We start from the raw sequence: 7,642 nt of genomic DNA on the forward strand, positions 1-7,642 counted from the left end.
TTAACTTATAACAATATATTACAAGTAAAAATAAAAACAAATATTTTATAATTTTGATTTTTATTACAAACGTAAAACTTCCCTAAAAATACTCCACACACACTATTTAGTGATATTTTGTCAATTAATAGAGTAAAATTAGAGCGAATTTTTAATAATTTACACTGATTAGATTAGAAATATATCTAGTTAGAGTCACGACAACATCTAGTTAGATTACATATAATACACTGTTATAGAGTAACGATTTTACTATAAGAGATGTTAGGTTAAATCGTCATATTTTGGTGTCTAGTGTCTCCGGCATTCGGATTTCCCATTCTTTCTGACTCACCCTGTATATCAATTACGAGCATGACAATGTCAAAACCTGCTGTCAGTTTTTATATACATATATTATATAGTTTTTATATAATTCCTGAAATTATTCAGGAATTATCGAATTTTAAGACCAGTTTTCTCTAAATAGTAGGATTGAACAAAACGCTATACAACACACGTGGGAAACTAATATTTTTCACTAACTTCCGACATACGCGATAATGAAAAATCATAGTTTCCTCACTTGTACTGTAATATACTATTGTATTAACGGTAAATGTAATAAACTTTTGGACAGGACGTGTCGAACACTTAATGAGTGACGCCTAACTAATAGGACAGGAAATCGTGATTTGGATTTTATCAAATTTTGATCAGGTGTAAAATTAAGTATAAAATTAATACAATTAGCAACTCCTGTTGTGAAATTCCGTCCATTTTCCCGATCGTTACCGCTTTTTCAATAAAATTGTGCAAATTGTAAATTATTCGCTGACCATAATTGAAGAGCCTGGTGCAAGAATAGGATAAGTAACAATATGTAAATTGTTCAGTAAAAGCAAAAAGCTTTTTTAATTTCATGTTTGTGTTTAAAGTGATTATTTGATTTGTATAGATAAGAATGACAATTTTATCTGAGCAAATGTCAGTTTTTCCATATATTGTGAAATCATAGTTAAAAAAACAAATTGTGGTGCAAGAAGGGGATATGTGAATCCATATTTAATTTTTTTGGTGGGAGGTTGGAGAAAGGATCATATAACATTCAAAACTTTATATAAACAAAAAAAAATATAAAAAAAGGAAGGCGAACAAACACTTTTATCAAATAAAATAAACAAAACAATTTTTAACAACACGTAATAGATAATATAGACATCAAAAATCTTCCTTAGAAGAGCTATAGGTGACTGAATCGGAATGTGAGTTTTTATTACTTTTCAGCGAACGATTATTATTATTATTATTACTCGTTACCTCGACCTATAAGATCTATTATAACTTTAGCCCTCCGAAAATTTTGTTCTTAGACGGCCTCTGGCGACGTAATTATACAGTATGTTCAGCTGTTTTTTGACTCGTCGTTGCATAGTCGACAAGTTTGATCCTCAGCTTGTCCAATATGGAAGAGGTGGTATTTTAGGGGCGCATGGCCGGTCAGGTAACCTGAGAGCGGCCTTAGATCCCCTTTGCTGAGGCATAAAACTTCTTTGGTTTTGTTTTGCGACGGAGTTATCATACTCTTCGGTTGTCTGTGACCTGGAAGTTCTTTCCAGCGTAAGGCTATCTTTGAGGCCTCCCAACTGTTGATTATTTGTTTTAGGTGGCTTTTTTGTAGTCCACAACCAGGTTGGGGTCCAATGATTGCCCTCAATGTTACTGTGACCTGGAACCCACCATAGGATAACATCATTTCTCCTACCGAGTTCTCTCAGGTTGCTGGTACACTCTCTGATCAGTGCGGAGTCACACGTGTACGCCTACATTGCCTTTAGGGCAATACACCTTTCTCTCCCTTTTGTAGGTTCAAAGCGATGCAGAAGTTTATAGCAAGAACTTCTGCTTCAAAAATGGTAATGTCCGAGCTGAAGGGCAGTTTAATATATGGCTATTTGGACCACTGATGCCCATGCCTACTACGGATCTAACTGTCTTTGAAGCATCGGTGTACCAGGCTAGGGCTCAGCGAACGATAAATAGTTATTTGTATTATAAGTAAAGAAAGTATACTTTTTGAAGAATACGAATAAGAAGAAGTTACTTTTCTTTAAGAATAATACATGAAGTTTTTTCGGACACTCAATTTAAATGAATTACCTACATTTTATAAGAAATTATTTAAAAAGTACACGACAAGCTCCAGAATCAAATTTTCGTTTCTGCCGTTTCCCTCACTACAGCAACCAAACAAAAAAAATAAAGTAGTGATTCATCAGGAGTTCATCAGGAGGTGTTATCAAAATCGTCACTAGCATGTGGTGATTTACAGTTACAACAGTGTACATCAAGTCATAAGCTTCTCTAACCTTAATAATTGTACGTTTAATATTTATTCTAACAAATAATTAATTGTTTATTTGGTTGCTATAAAGAAATGGTTGCTATAAAGAAATGAGGTACTTTTCTTTACGATTTGTAATAAGGAAATATAGGCCATTTCCAGTGAGTGTCCGAAAAAATACATTTTATTTTGTCCAGATTATTAACCTGGATAAATATGAATCTTGTTTGGCCTGGTCTGCCAGGTTATTAAAAGCCGTTATAATTTCCAGCTTTTCCTCTTCCGAAAAATTTCCAACGCATCGTTTGCTGCACTTGCAATCATTGCTTTGCTCTCTTTCTGGCACAAGCTTCCCCGTTGATGTGGACTTGTAACATTCTCCTCTAGCCCTTTTAATTTTTTGTATATTTCGTTTCCATTTTTCCACATTTCTTTTACGACCGCGCTTCCGTTTTACCCTTTCTCCTCTTGAGATCTTTCACTATCCATTTTAGTAAAATCACATTCACTGGAAGCGCAAAACATTGCGAATAACATTATAAAACATTAATTTTTCAGTACCACCAACATAAAAAATTTCAATATTGTTCTCACGGTACAAAATAATCATTATTTATTTTTATTATTTATGTGCGACAAATAATTGTATGGGATTGTCTGGTGTAATAACGGTATAAACGCCACGTAACTTATCCCATTATTGCACCAGTCTAGAACATGGGATAAGTGATTTTCTCTCACAATTCTAACTCAGTTGGCAGAACATAATGCGTATTTATATTAAACGATAAATACGAATTTTTTTAACCGTTTTTAAGAAAACTCCCATTTTCTTAAAATTTGGCCTATATCCTCTTCTTGCACCAGGCTCTTCAATTTTAAAAGGCAGACCTTCTGAGATTATAGCTTACAAACATTATTATTTTTATGTTAACTGTTTGTATAATCCTGTCGAGCAAATAACTATTTTTATATTATATTTTAATATCCAGATATTTTCTGATAACCCTTCATTGATTTGCTGCCAATATTACTACTACTATTGCTGCTTTATTTTCGTTTTATTTTTCTTTTTATATGTTTCGCTTTTTATTTCAGATTAATATTGTTTTTTAAACATCGATACATCGATATAAAGTCCCTAGATTTACAAAGTATCGCGGTTCATGACGCCTGTTTTCGAGCCAAAATGGCGGTTTGACAACTTGTTACTGCATCTCACCACTTATTTGGTGAGATTACTAAAAAGTATTTACAAAAATATTCGAGCCAAAATGGCGTCAAACCGCGGTACTTTGTAAATCTAGGGACTTTACATCGATACAATTAATAGCGCCATCTATGAGATGGATGGCAAAGTTTTGTTTTACTGATTTATACAGATTTCTTTACGTATTCCCAATATTTTGTTGAAATCGCACATTTTCCATTTTACCCAAATTTCGAGATAACAACAATTCAATTTTACGTCTAATTACACGTAATCTCTTTCTACATTCTACTAGTATCCTTGAAGCGTTGGCGTTTCAATTTATTGTTTAATTTCTCGTAAATGTCGCTTTACATCAAGTGCTATTTAGGACAAACTTTAGGATTTTTTTTATGTTACAAATACAGCAATATTACAACGCGAAATACTTCAATGTGTAGAAAAATGTGTGTACTTTAATTCTGTGTATTCACTTTTCAATAATAATTTGCCATGAAGTTGTAATTTGGGTAAAAACTAACCTCTACCGGCACATATAAAAATGGCCATTTAAACGCGACCATAAAAATGGCCATGTAAAAAGATTTTATTTTATCTACAACTATTGAATTCGTTATACATTTGATTTTTGACGGGTAATGACACGCATTACTCATGACTGACAAAGTGTTGAATAATGAAGAAATTATTCCACAGTTCTGACACGGCTTACCAATCAAAAAATAAAATATTAACAGAAATGCATAGATAACTTATATAGATGTGACATTTACGTAAAATTTTTGTACACAGCACCAGCGCTTCGAACGGCTCGGACCAATACTAATATTAAATAGCGGCTAACGTGATAAATCTTAAATATAAAATTTTCTAATTTTTTTGTGTGGAATTAAATAAAAAAAATAAAGACATTTGTGGATTTTAATAATCTTTTTATTAAAATTATTATCATAACCATAAAGTCTTATTTTAATATAAAAGAACAATAACTATAAACAATGTGTAATAATCTAATGATTAATGATACACTGTTAAAAATTTTACGAAGTGATTTAACTCTTTCGATATAAGATGAAATATTACCGCGAAAAAGCGGTAAATTTAACTAAATTCTAATAGGTTGCAACACATTTGAATGTCAAAATAACTTTGTTAAAAGATGTTAAAAATACGGTGTTAATCTGTTTATTCCTCACAGTTTATTCCTCACCCTTTCCATTTTGTAGCATTAAATGTAATGCCAATGTTTTGTCATCAAGTGTATAACGCCTTCTTCCTTCGTTGTCATATTGGCTCAAAAAAAAAGGATTGTTTTAGTCTGTCTAAACTTGAAATTGACTGCTTAAAAAGTTGTCTCTTTGGTAATAATTTTCTTTTATCTCTTTAGGATGTTATACTCTGGCGCTGGAATTTCCTCTTATACATCACTGCTTTCCTGTATAAATGTTGGGCTTTTGGTGATAAGTCGTCTTGTTTGTGGACTTCCTCCAATAAACTCCCTTGTTTAGCTGTCAAAAAATATCCAATAATGATCCCGATTAACGCTGTTTCCCCATTAAGCGGGGTTACCCTGTAATATGAAATCACACTTTAAAAAAATTATACTACATTCTTTTGTAATAAAAGGGAAATTAAACGTTTTTTGAATGATATTTCGTTTATTAATAAATAACTCTTATTAAGAGTTATATGCCATTATAGGTAATTTAACCAGAGCTTTTCAAAATAAACGATTTATAAAACACATAATTTCTTACCTGAAGTCTCCAATGAGATTGCACTGGTGGATGTTGAAGCAACCTAAAGTCCCATATCTGCATGTGGAGTAGTGGGCGTGTTATTCGAAGCACTTGAAGTACTGATATCCTATATGTGAAAAAAAATATGCCTCAGTCCTAACAACATTTTGATAATTTTATACACATACCTATTGGCAAATTTAATGATGGTACTACTCCTTTCAACAATTTGTTGTTACGTCCAACATCCTCTCGTCGAAAAGACTTATCACAAACTCGAAAATTATTATAAACCCTCAAGTGTTGACGCTGAAGCAGGTTTTCTCGCACACAACATAAAACCCATCTTTGATATATTTCTGGATATATTTGTAGGTTTGGAAATCGGTAGGTTCCATACCTTTGTAAGCAGCCACTAATGGCGCAACTTTTTGACATTTTCTGCTACAAGAAAATAAGATGCATATATATTTATTTTACAAATACCTAATCCAGTTCCATAATCAATGTTTAAATTTCAGAGGTTTTTTATGAGCATTAGTTTCCATATTATTTTAAGGGCAACTTATATTTAATAATAAATATTTATAATATTCATAATAATATGAAATAAATAAAAAAAAGTATATCAAATGTACTTACCACGAATAAAATTTCGTAAATTTCTTTAAAATTTACTATCAAACACAAAGCCGCATCAAAACACTAACCAACTTGACAAACAACTTAGAAAACAGTAGAAAAATAAATTGACGAAACGACTACTTAAATCTTAAAATATTTATTAATTTAAACTGCCAAGATAAAGTAGATATCTACATAATATAACGCAATATAGCGCCATCTATAGCGTCGGCCCGATACTAAAAATGACGTCACTTTGTACGAACACGATGTTAATAAGTGCCAGGGGTATGCAGAAATGACAGCTTTCTTATATTGAGGTTATGTCTGAAATGTCTATCAAGTTTATTTTTTTTCCTTTTTTTGATTTTTTTTTCAAAATTAAATAGTTGTAGATAAAGTATAGTATTCAACTTGCGTATAATGGATGTTACCCACTCAGATTACAACACTTGCTGCTTCGCTCGCTCGTGTTGCAACTTCATCTTCGTGGGTAACAGCCGCCATTATATGCTTGTTGAATAATATACTATAACTACGGTGGTTTCTTTTCCTACTATCTGTTCATACACCTACGTAAAAAAATTGGGCGCCTACAAATCGGTACCTTCCGACGAATAGGGTAAACGCACCAGTGTTTGACCTGTTAAGGATATTTTAATGTCAGTGCTTGACCGAGTCATATTATATTGCTTGTAGATCCCTCTGCCTTTACATAATATGATCAAAATATGATCAAATACACATCTGATTCATTTAAAGTTACTTACTCTACATATAAAACATAACATCATAAAGTAATATTTTTTTAAAATTAAAAAGAATAACTGTATTTCGCATTCAGTGTTTGACCACTTTGATTACATTATTTGACCAATAATATCTAGTCTTTGACCTTAAAACCGTAAATGTTTGACTGATTCTTAATATAATATTCATTTTCATTATTTTTCCATACTATTTGGTTCACGAAAAAATGTTTATATTTTTGGACTCTTTAAATGGAGCAAAATGTTCTTAACTTAACTTTTCAACCAAATTTTGTGTTTTCCAACTGGGTTTTTGTAACAGGACTGCTGAATGAAGCAATCATTCAACCAGTAGTATTTCTTCATCAGAATTTAAAAATGCTGGTGGGCCCATTTTCAAATTGCATTGGTGTTTTTCCTTTTTCTTTATAAATAAGAGTTGACTTTGGTACATTAAACATCTTGGCTGCTTTTTCATAAGATAAACCCTACTTCTTGCATCGAAAGCCTTTTGAAGATCTTCACTATATTTAAACTTAGGCTTCGTCGTCATATTGGTACTGAAAAAAGTTAACCTGATTCATATTTGCTAAATTTTCCATATAGATTTTCCATTTTTGATAATAATTGACCACTATAAGAGTCGGTGTTTGACCAACCTTTTATCCTTTTAATATTACAGATTGATTACTGCTTAAGTGTGTTCAATTACTTTTATTGTTATAAAAAAGGCTTAAAAAATAGAAAAGGACCAAACATTTACACTTATATTTATATTAGGCTTAAATATTTATAAAATGTCCCATAAATGACCAAAAGAAGAATCAGTAATTGACCGCATATTTAAACTGATTGTATCTTACTTTTAAAGTATAAAAGTTTTGGTCAAATACTAAACAATTTAAACAGGAAGATATAAGTTTTAAAAAGAGGTATTACATTTTTCCATTTTATTAATCAAATATAAATACTTGTGAGATTATACAACAACCAATTC

General features: G+C 31.5%; 1 long non-coding RNA gene across 2 annotated transcripts; it reads right to left on the minus strand.

Annotated features, from left to right (window-relative positions):
- Window positions 1–4,350: 4,350 nt before the first annotated feature.
- Window positions 4,351–6,147, minus strand: LOC139431420 (uncharacterized). Of its 2 annotated transcripts, XR_011641529.1 has the most exons (4): window positions 5,915–6,147; window positions 5,461–5,716; window positions 5,291–5,399; window positions 4,351–5,103 (listed from the first exon to the last, which is right to left on the minus strand). It is a non-coding gene; the product is annotated as an uncharacterized lncRNA (long non-coding RNA). The 2 variants fall into 2 exon arrangements; XR_011641524.1 differs by lacking the exon at window positions 5,915–6,147 and having other exon boundaries at window positions 4,353–5,103; window positions 5,461–5,840.
- Window positions 6,148–7,642: the final 1,495 nt, after the last annotated feature.

The sequence above is a fragment of the Onthophagus taurus genome, chromosome 1 (assembly GCF_036711975.1).
Source record: "Onthophagus taurus isolate NC chromosome 1, IU_Otau_3.0, whole genome shotgun sequence".
NCBI lineage: Eukaryota > Metazoa > Arthropoda > Insecta > Coleoptera > Scarabaeidae > Onthophagus > Onthophagus taurus.